Genomic DNA, 11,787 nt, shown 5'->3' with positions numbered 1-11,787 from the left:
GGTTCAATTTTGCATTTATACCTATCATATGGCTATGCTCCAGTCCAGCAATTCATAAAATAACTGCGTATATGTAGTAAACTAAATAAATTATCCTGAGTTGTTAAAGTTATATGATCTCAGTAACTGTCTTATAAGAAGCTGAGGCTGAGGTTACAATGAAAGGAGTAGAACCTTCTTTGACAGTTCTCCTGTTTCAGTATCCTTATTCAATAAAATGTCATGTTTTAGTTAGTAACACTGGAACACATGGTACACCTTTGTCTATATTGCATGGGAAAGGAAACCATCCATTTTGATGAAAGGATGTGATAAGGACTTTGTAATACCATGGGATTAAACATTGCTTTCTTTTACAGTAAAGTTTCAGTTTACTTGCTCTGTAAATTGTAATGTCTTAGTAATGTTGCAGAACATACATGGTACAAGTTTGTGTTTATTGCATGGAAAAGGGAATAACCAGTTACAAAGGATATGGTAAGAGCCTAGTAATAGCATGCAAACAAACAAGGCTTCCTTTTACAATACAGTTTCAGCTTACTAAGTAAATTGTCATGTTTTACTTAGTAATATTTTGGAATATATATGGTACAAGTTTGTGTTGATTACATGGAAAAGGGAATAATCTATCACAAAAGAAAGATATGGTAAGGACCTGGTAACACCATTGAAACAAACAAGGCTTCCTTTTACAGTGCAGTTTCAATTTACAGAGTAAATTGTAAAAACATCTGCAAGAACACACCCAATTTATAAGAAGATGTACCATGACACTGGAAGAAAACTGTTCCTATGGAGGTTGGTACCAGGTACCAGGTTAAATAAAAACAATTACATAGTTTCTAAGGTAAATCTAATAAACCCTTTAAAAATGGGTGTAGCCATTAACAATAACTATATAAGAAAAAGTCATTTATTAGAAAGTACTATCTTAATTTCTAGATAGTACATAATTAAACTTGGGCTGTTACCAACTTGGATAACTACAATTGTAAAATAAAGTAATGTGTAACAGAGGAGATGTTTCTAAGAATTGGTTGCCTACATTCCTTGGAAGTATGCAATTATATCCGAGTTATTACCAACCTAAACCAGTCACCACCGTACGGTACTTGGTTGAGTTGATGAGTGATAGTGGAAGTTTGTCTTAGTATTTCAGCTGTAGTTTCTCTGTATTTACCTACTTATTTACCAGTGGTAATTACCCAATAATATACTATAATTTACCATATATTTACCAGGTAAATATTTTAATTAGGGGACCATTAAAGAAAGGGTTTCCCATTATTTTAGCTGATACTGTATTTATATGGTGGATGTTCTCAGATTAGTTTGTGTTTAATCAGATTACCGCATAAAAAATCTGGTGCTATTTAATATTCTAGCTCAGAACATGTGTACAGAATGCACAGAGAGAAGGGGGGGGCAGGGTATTTATAGGGGTCCAGCGGTTCATGTTTGCCCTGGGGGTCCCAAGCAAATTAATCCACCAAGCATACAACACAGAGTAATAAAAGCTACTCTATCTTCCATGTCAGGTTAGGTCTGTTTAGGAAACATCTGAATAAAATAAAATGTTCCTTCTCCCTTGTGAGTCCTGAGTGCCTGTGTGCTTTTGGTCTTGGGACATCTAACCTGCCACAGAAAATCATATGATGTAGTCCTACTATCTGTCCACTGGATGGTGGTAATGAGCTGAAGATTAGCCCAGCACAGAAAGATGAGGTTCAACAATTTGGTTCAAAATGCAAATCTTACTAATTTATGCTCAATGTAAAGTTTTAAATGTCTTCTAAAAACATGTTGGATCACAGTTGGTTCAAGACCTTATGAAAAGTTGTTTATTTGCAAATCCTGTTCTTCAGACTTCACATTTTATTTAAGACACTCTTGAGATGAGAGGTGAGGGAGAGTTGGGAACCCTGAGTGAGGAAACTGTTGGCAACCTCCACTCAATGATGATGAGATGATGATCTTTCTGAAATAACACAGGCAAGTGAAGAAGAAGAAAAATAAGGATGAAAAGAAAAAGGATTTTCAGGACAGAGAAGAAGAAACAAAATAAATGTCCAAGCCAACAGAAAAGCTCAAAAACAAACTGTTCAGAAATACAAAAGATAATGTATTAATTTATGACAATGTTTATGGCATTGGCATGTAAATTTTAGGACAGGGTTCACTTTTTAGTTTCAGTGAAGTTCTATGTCCATAATTAAATTCATATTTACACGCTCTGACTTCAGAAACCCTCAAAAGCATGTTTTGTTTTGTTTTTTTGTTTTCTCTGTATTCCATGTAACACAAGTTATTACTATTTTCCAGGACATTGCTGGAGGGTGAAGAGGAGCTGGAGCTGGAGCAACAGCATTAAGATGAGGTTGTATTAAGGTTTGTTTTACCCTCATACTGAATTGAAACCAAATCTACCCACGCAGCTGCTTTTGTCCCCTCACTATAAATGTATATTACATATATATATTTAAATCTTTAGCTTCAGTTATCCAGAAAAAGAAATCCCACTGCTCTGGGTTGGGCCATTGCTCTGAAAATACATACTTAGAGTTGGACTTCAGTGACTGCTGGTCCGTCCTTAGTACTTTCAAGACTCTGCTAACATATTTCTCAATTTAACAGATAACATATAAATCATAACATATGACTTTGTATGACTCCTAAAGAAAGACGTTTCATTTCTGCTGTTATTTAACTTCAACAGCTCTTCTGTGAACTAAGTGAAATAAACTAAAGTAAGATGTGTAACATTACTGTTTGACACTGCTGGGGAAACACCTCCAGTCAGCACATGTACACAATATTTGTAACGTGATTTCATTAAATCAGAGTTCTGAAAGGCACAAAAACCACTTGGTTAGGGTTAGGGAAAGATCATGGGTTGTGTTAAAATGATCACCTGCATGTCAAGGGAGAATGTGTATTTTGGAACAACAGGCTTTCGGAGCAGTGGGTTTTTGGTTTTGGGATAACAGCAGACTAATAGCATGGCACTGGAGTGCCTAAGTAGTAACCCACTGTTCTTCCTAGTTGCAGTCTGGTGCAGACCTCAGTTACAAAGTGCCCTCACTGGTGTCAGGTGAAGCCAGTGAGGGCTGGTCAGGTGCCAGTGACATAAGAGGCAGAGGGTGGGGAGGACAAGCTAGAGGAAGAGTGGCAGAGAGAGGAGGAGGAGGAGAAGAGAGTGCAGGTCCTAGTGGTACAAGAGGAAGAGGATGGAGACAAAGAGCAACAGAGAGAGGAGAGAGAGCAGGTCCTGGTCCTGGTCGAAGAGACAGAGTACAGAGAGGAAGAGCCTCCATAGGAATGACAGAAACAACAGCTCTCCAGGAGTTGGTGAGAGAGCTTTTTTCCAGGAAGCCAGGACTAGTTTTTGATGCCCCGATGATGCACAAGAACCAGCATGGTGGCCCACTGCACCCTAGTGTATGGGTGGGGATTACAGGGAGATGCTAACAGACCAGGGGAGAAATTGCTGCGGCCAGGGGCCCAACCATTGCATTAGCTGCCACACTTCACCCTCTACTGTCTCGATGATGTTCATTTACATCTGCACCGATAATACAGGAATGATGTGTTGGTGATTGGTAAAGCAAGGGAGCTCAGGGATGACAACCGTGAGTTCCGATATGCTGCACATCAGCAGTACATCTTCTGGCAACATGGGGCATTGTGACAGACAGAAGTTACAGTATTGATAAGTGAAATATTTCTTAGAACTAACCACTGTACATAGTATATGACTAAAACAACAATACCAGGAACACTGAGATGAGTAAGAATAATAATACAGAAACAATAATAATAATAAAATGTAGAAAGAAAGATTCAAGTAATTACTAGTTATTACAGGTATTGAGAGGCAGTGGAATGATCTTATTGGAAAAGCAATGCTGAGACTAATGTATACAACACAGATATGAATGAATTCTCATAATTAATATAACATGGACTATAAAAGTGACTATGGCACAGTTTTACTATGGCTCTTACTGCAGTGGGCTGTGCACTAAGACAGGTGTTGTGGCATAAATGTGGCATGGAATATGGAATGGACTGCTGGGAGTCTACACATACAGCAGACTCAAAGTAGTCAATTCCATATTCCATATTCCGTCTGTCTTGGTGCACAGCACACTGCAGTTTTTGTGTTTCTAATTTCAAAAAGTGAAGGGGTCTCATTTCTAAAACTTTTTCACGTAGATATAATCACACATTATACACACAATAAAATACACACCAACATTGCAATTTACAAACTTGTTAAGTTGAGTGTCACTGCTGCTCATCAGTCTGTCTAGAATTCTGGCACTGAGGAGAATAATTGCAATTATTAGACAAAAAATGTTGTTAATGTTCTGTGGATGAGTTCTTCAGCACAGAATGATGTAGAAAAGAAAGGATAGTTTATATCTGTGCATTAATTTATGTCATTCATAAGGTCAAGCCTCAAGTGTGTTTCATTAAGCCTAAGAAAAAAAAGAGGGGTTTTCACCTATAAAGACCCCTCCTGACTTTGGTTTGCTGTAGTCCCTCTACGGTTGGTGCCGGTACAGGGGGGAAGCAGGCCAAGCCTTCTGGGGTCATCAGGGTGAAGCGTCTTTCGTCTGGGCATTCCAGTGCCCGTCAGTCTCTTCTGGAGAATCCAAGCCTGTAGATCTGGGATGGGATTCTTCTTGTACTTCTAGTCTCCTGAACCTGAAATAGGTATGACAGGTATAACAAGTATACAAGTATAACAGATCTATTTTTTGAATACTGTATTGGTGGCTGTTTGCCTACTTTGTAAGAGGCAACTACTTTACAATAATGTTACCTAAACAACAAATGGAGTCACCTGTTAGCTTATCACCCAAGCAAGGCTAAAGAATCAGAGCACCAGCAGCTACACAACCTTGCCTAACTTCTTATTTTTTTCCTATAAATGACATAATATTAATTTACTATAATTCAAATGAATTCCATAGCAATCCGTTCAAACTTAATTTTAGGAAAAAGTGAAAGTCCTGGTGCATTGCCTGCACAGGAGACGGACCTGCTTTTCTGCTGGTCCGTTCTTTTTCAGCTTCAAATCTATTTTTTCCCAACCCTGCGTGTCAGTGAAGCGTGGATACACATACTTTGACTGCTATGTAAATAAATGACATATTCACAATAAAGAAATCCATACATAATTATGTTAAAATAATTTGCATCCATCTGCAAGATTTCAGTTTCTTGATTGAAGCTATTGATAGGCTAGATGATCAGTAATTTTGAGAATTTGAATCATGTTATATCTAATATGTTTATTTGTTGTTGGTTGTTCATTATTTTAAACTGTACATTCTGCATAATTCAATCATTGTTTTGCAAGTTAAAAACTCAAACTCTGTCTCTCTTGCCTAAAGTTTGTGCAAAATATTGCACCAGGGTTTTAACTGGTTCCAAATGTAGAGACTATTACATCACTCCTAATTAAAAATCCCTACACAGGATACCAGTCAGTTTTACGAATGGTTTTAAGATTTTGTCGATCACATTTAAAAAGCAGCTTGATCTGTCCCCAACCTTAATTTCAGACCTTTTTAAACCCTTAATGTCCCCGCACGAAAAGAGGCAAAGTTTGATCAACTTCTCCTCAAGCGGCAAACTGCACTCCTTTAGAGCGGCAGCCTCATGGCTCCCCTCTGCTGCTGCTGTCAGGGTAGAAGGCAAAGTTGCCATTGTGTGTACATTGAAAACAATACAGGCAACAACATTGCCACCTGTTGGTGTGCAGGCACTTTTAAGAGCACAATACTTATTTTCTGTTTTTGTATTCTCAGGAAAAGGCTTGGTGAGGCTCATTGCAGAGGATCATAGCCATCGTTGGAATTCTGAAAGGAAGTGGGTGACTTTCAATCTGCCATATTACACTCTTTATCAGTAGTGGTACTTATAAATTCTAACCATAACCATCCCTAGTTGTAGCGACTAACTAACAGGTGCCGTTTTCTCATGTTTTAAGCGCTTCTTTCATGGTGACTTGACTTGTGACTTACCTGACTCGGCTTGCTTGAGTCTAAACACAGTGACTTAGGACTTGCTTGAGCCTTTAAGGTTAAGACTTGACACTTGCTTGTGACTTGCACATGTGTAACTTACTCTCACCTCTGATATTTCTGAACATGAACTACTCTTTTCCAAAGCCACAAACCAGAGTATTAAGACTCAAATTTGTGATGTCATCAGGCACACAGTCTGGAACTGCTTCATAGACAATGAATGCAAAACTAATTTTGTAGATATTTTTAATACCCAAATAAGCTTTATTCTATAGTCGCCTTTCATTTCTGAAACAGAAAATGTACCCATATACTCAGTGTCATCTATAACATCTTTCTCAATTCATTGTTTTTGGAAAAGCTCCAGACATTATCAGATGACATCACAAATTTGAATTTTAGCAAAATAATTTTTGGATTTGGGAGAGATTTGTTCATGTTCACTAACATTTTTTAACCATCGTAGACCATAGGAATATATATCTATGTAAAAATTCCTAAATTGGCCATAGTTCCGCTTTTGCTATAATGCAACATGCAAGACATTGTACTGATGCAATGTACAAAATTTTTACTTCCATTGATGTCTATTGAAGTAATCTGAATGAGAAAAAATAAAGACATTCTTGTGAAGTATTCTGTTTGAGCTCTCATTGGGTTGATCTCAGGGCTGATTTCAAACTCACATTATAATTCGGTATGTCTGTTTATTGGTTTATTAATTCTAAAACTTTAAGGATAACACTGTAAAAATAGTGAATTACTTTGTAAAGCAAGCAGTAAAAGGTAATTTTGCGATACATTCTGGTTATTATACATCTTGAAATCTTATACATCTCAAATGGGAATCTGCATTGAATAGATTAGACAATTATGTAAAATGTCAGCAGAAAAATATGTGTATTTATTCAGTGTAAAACAAGTTGATATAAAGGTACTTTTACATAGACCTTCTACATTCAAAACCTCATACATTAATGTGAAATGTCTGTAGATATATTGGGGAGTTGCTTGCAATTACTGTCAAGTAATGTTTATGTAATGTAAATCCTATACATTAATAGGAAAAGTATTGAGATATATTGGACAGTTGCTTGTACTACTGTAAAATTATGTTTATATAATGTTAACCTCATACATTAATGGGGAAATATATGTAGATAGATATGTTGGATAGTTGCTTTTAATTATTATCAAATAATGTTTATATAAAGTAAATCCCATAAATTAATGGGAAAAGCCTGTAAATATTTTGGAGAGTTGATTTAATTGCTGTCAAAATATGTTTATGTAAAGTATACCCCATACATTTATGGGAAAAGCCTTCAAATGTATTGGAGAGTTGCTTGTAATTACTATCAAATAATGGTTATATAAAATAATGATTATTAAAATTATGTTTTTGTTAGCTAATAACACATGATTATGATTATTTTTTTGTACAGTATAAAATCAACATTTACCAAGAATTTACTATAAATAGATTGGATAATCACATAAAATAAAAGCCTCAAGCTCTCAAGATACCATTAAAGTATGTTAAAGGAGGGTAATTTGAATGTAATTTTACATAATTTTTCTGTGTTTTACATCCAGAAATCTGTACTTTGATGGGGAGTTCTTGTGGATGGACTGGATAATACTCTGAATTTACCAAAGATTTTGGTATGAAAACAACAGTGTTCATTTAAATTAGGTCATTTAAAGGTATATCTGCAATGTTTGTCATTTTTTGTGAAGATTTATACATTTGTTTAACATTCTAGCAATGTTTTATAATGAGATTTTTATTTTATTTTACAACAGTTGCACTGTAAAGATGCAGACAATGTCTATAGCAAATATCTGTATTTAAAAAAAAATTCTTAACTTTTTTTAGTTTTTTTACTGTCATTTGACAGTATTTTTTTTTTTTTTTTTTTTTTTACAATTTATTTATTTATTTTACATTTGCTCTTCATTAAATTTGAAGTTTTGCTGTGACAGTAACAGTTGCCTTACTTTTACATTCAGCAATGTGTATTTTTTGTATTTTTTTTTTGTTTGAATGTAAAATAATTGCACATGACCCAATGACTCCAAGCCAATACCGAGTTGTATTACTACACTGGATGATTTTAGTGCTTCTTCTGTTTTATGTTAATATTTAATAATATGTATTGATATTTTTATGGAAAATTCATCATCTTTTATCAGGAACTTCCATGTGGAATAGGTCTATCCAACTTAAAACTAACTTCACCATAGTTTATAAATCCGTGGGCAAGACAAAATTACACATGGACCTTTTTCTCAGTTGACCCTAGGGGGTCTCTGTAGTTTCTTTTCCCTACCTCATTGTTTTTGTATTTTGTGATTTATGTTAAATAACTGCTGTAAAACTGTAATTTCCCTGTTGGATTAATAAAGTACTATCTGTCTATCTATCTATCTATCCATCTATCTATCTATCTATCTTTCTATCTATCTTTCTTTCTTTTCACATCTTCACGCATCTGACCAATCACTGTAGAGTGCACAGTTGTTGGAATTTTTGTTTTGAAAAGTTGTTGAAGTTTGGGGGGAAGGAATCAGACACTGTCAGATAATATGACAAGTACTAAAGGTCACACTGTGCATTTGGTACTGATGCTGTATTCAGCCTGGCAGCAAGCTATAGTTCTGGCATGTGTCTCCTTTATAAAGCACAGTGTGCAGTAGGAAGCCAGATTTGAATTAACTGCTCAGCTGGGGCCTTTCTTATGGAATTCAACCCAGGTCTGCATGGGTTTACTCTGATTTCCTTCCACAGTCCAAAGACAGTTTGGTGAATTCACTCATTCCCCCTCAAAAGGGTGTTTGCAGTTCAAGCCTGGGGACTAGGATTTGGGACCATCAATATTTCACCCAGCAATCTTGTTCATAGATATCATACAGCTGCAAGCTCCTTGCCAGAGATCCTACAAGTGCAGTGAACTCCACTAGAAGTATGATCAACATTGTTCTGAAAGAGTCCAAAAGATGTTTTGATGATGGTGGTGGACAACGAAATCTAACATGTCGCTCCCATAGCTGTGCAGTTTGGTTGAGATCCGGTGACAGTGAAGGCCATATAGTTTGTATATTTTCATACTCGGAGCCTGAGCCATGCCCCCCTCAGACCTCAAGTCTAGGTTTATCTTTATGTTGAGTGAAATTGGCAGGGCTTCATGTGTTGTTAGGCTGCAGCAGCATCATACTGTGTCCTCACCTCCTCTCTCCCTGCAGGAACTGAAGACCTTAGCCTTGGTAATGAAATGATTTTATTTTGTCCTCATTGTCTTTGTGTGATAATTTAGTCAATAATTTTAATCTTTCAGTGACACACATTTTAGATGATATTGCACCCAAGATAATTTCTGGTAAATCAAAGGCACCTTGGAGGAATGTGGAAAGAGTGAAGGCACTAAAAAGAACCTGCCGTAAACCTGAGCGCAAATGGCGTAAGACCAAATTGCAGGCTGATTATATTCTCTATAAAGACTTGCTCAGTAAATATAACAAAGAAATAAAAACATCTAGACAGCATTACTTTTCTCAAATTATTAGCGAAAATCTTAGTCCAAGATTATTAACATTTGAAACAAAATCATGGCTTCTTCTGCTGGTGCAAGCAACTTCTCTTCTTTCACTCAGTGCTATACTGCCAACACTCTCTCCAACTTCGCTCCCATTCAAAATTATAAGCTACAAGAAGTAGTATAACAGTTAAGCTCTGCTACACGTGCTCTTGACCCAATGTCCACCAAGTTGTTTAAAAGTGTTCTCAACTGTTTGGTAAATGGTGTCCTTGAAATTGTTAATGCCTCTCTACTCTCTGGAATCTTCCCTACAGCTCTCAAACACGCTATTGTTACACCATTGTTAAAGAAGAGCAATCTTGATCCATTTGTCCTAGAGAACTATAGACTAACCTCAAACCTACAATTCCTGGAGAAAATTCTTGAAAAGATTGTATATCAACAATTACACATGTATCTGTCATATAACAATTTCTTTGAAGTTTACCAGTCTGGTTTTAGAGTTAACCACAGTACAGAAACTGCCCTGGTCAGAGTTGTGAATGATCTTAGCTCTGACAACCTCAAAATTACTGTTCTAGTACTTCTTGACCTCAGTGCAGCCTTTGATACAGTTGACCATGTAATTCTTCTTAAGCGCCTTGAACACTGTTTAGGCCTAAGAGGCACTGTTCTTAACTGGCTTTCTTCTTACCTTACTGGTAGATCCTTTTCTGTTTCTGTTGGTGACTCTGAATCAGATGAAGTCAGCATTCCATATGGGGTCCCTCAAGGGTCAATTCTTGGTTCTCTACTGTTTAACTTGTATATGCTCCCACTTGGGTCCATCATTCAACAATACAACATATCATATCAGTCCTATGCTGATGACACACAGTTATACATATCTGTTTCTGCCAACCACCTAAATCCAGTGAATGATCTCATCCAGTGCATTACTGAAGTTAAATATTGGATGGCCAAAATTTCTTGCAGCTAAATGAAGACAAAATGGAGATTTAAGGTCCAAAGGCTTTGAGGGACCATATTCACTCTTTTTTAACTCCCCTGTCATTAAAACCCTGTGAGCATGTCAAAAACTTTCCTGTTACAGTCAGATTCTGAAAAGTTGGTTCATGCATTCATTTCCAGTTGACTAGACTATTGTAATGGACTCTTTGCTGGACCTGCAAAGCAAGCGCTTAATAAACTCCAGCTTATTCAGAATGCTGCAGCTTGAGTATTAACCAAAACCAAAATGTGTGATCACATCAATCCTGTTTTAATTTCTCTTCACTGGCTACCAGTAAAGCAAAGAATTGATTTTAAAATACTTCTTATTGTTTTTAAAGCTATGAACAGCTTGGCTTCCTTCTACATTGTTGACATGCTCTCTGAATACACACCAGACAGATCCTTGAGATTATCAAATAAAGGTCTCCTCACTATACCAAGAATAAAAACTAAATCAGCTCATGGTGCCTTCAGTCATTATGGTCCTCCTCTCTGGTATTCTCTATCACATGAACTCAGGTCTGTTACAACAGTGCCTTCCTTTAAAAGTAGACTAAAAACACATCTTTTTTCGCATGCTTTTAGTTAGGTTAATGGGTAAAACCTTCATTTTAGAAACAGTATTATTATTGTTATTTCTTTTAACATTGATAATAATAATACCTTATGACTCTACTTTCTTATTGTAATACCCTCTCACCTTCTAATTTTATATGCTGTCTTATATGTTTTTATATATGTAACATCTCCTTATTTTATGTTTTATCTTATTTGTTTTATAAATGTAATGTTAATGTGATGTTATATATTTTTTTCATGTATCATCTTTACTTGTTTTTAAGCACATTGAGTTTACGCTGAATGAAATGTGCTATATAAATAAATTTGACTTGACTTGACTTTTCATGACTAAGGCAGTCCACAAGGAGGTGCAATAACTGCAATACAATAACTGAGTACACACTGGCCTTTGGGTTAATCGTCTCAGTCTAATCATACAAAACACATACACACTCACAAACACCAAATACTATTCAACAGTCTTACCTTAAATAATATTCATAATGATTAATGTTTACAACAGGATTCCTGAAAGCACTGATTATGTAACATAAAGTCTATGGGCAAACTCAGTTATTGCAACATGATGAAAAAGACTCAATAACACCTCTTGGAAGAAATAAAACAACAATAGAGCAGTTGCAACTATAATTACA

This window comes from Thunnus thynnus, chromosome 18, assembly GCF_963924715.1.
Source record: "Thunnus thynnus chromosome 18, fThuThy2.1, whole genome shotgun sequence".
NCBI classification, from domain to species: Eukaryota; Metazoa; Chordata; class Actinopteri; order Scombriformes; family Scombridae; genus Thunnus; species Thunnus thynnus.
Note: the sequence above shows the minus strand (reverse complement) of the source record.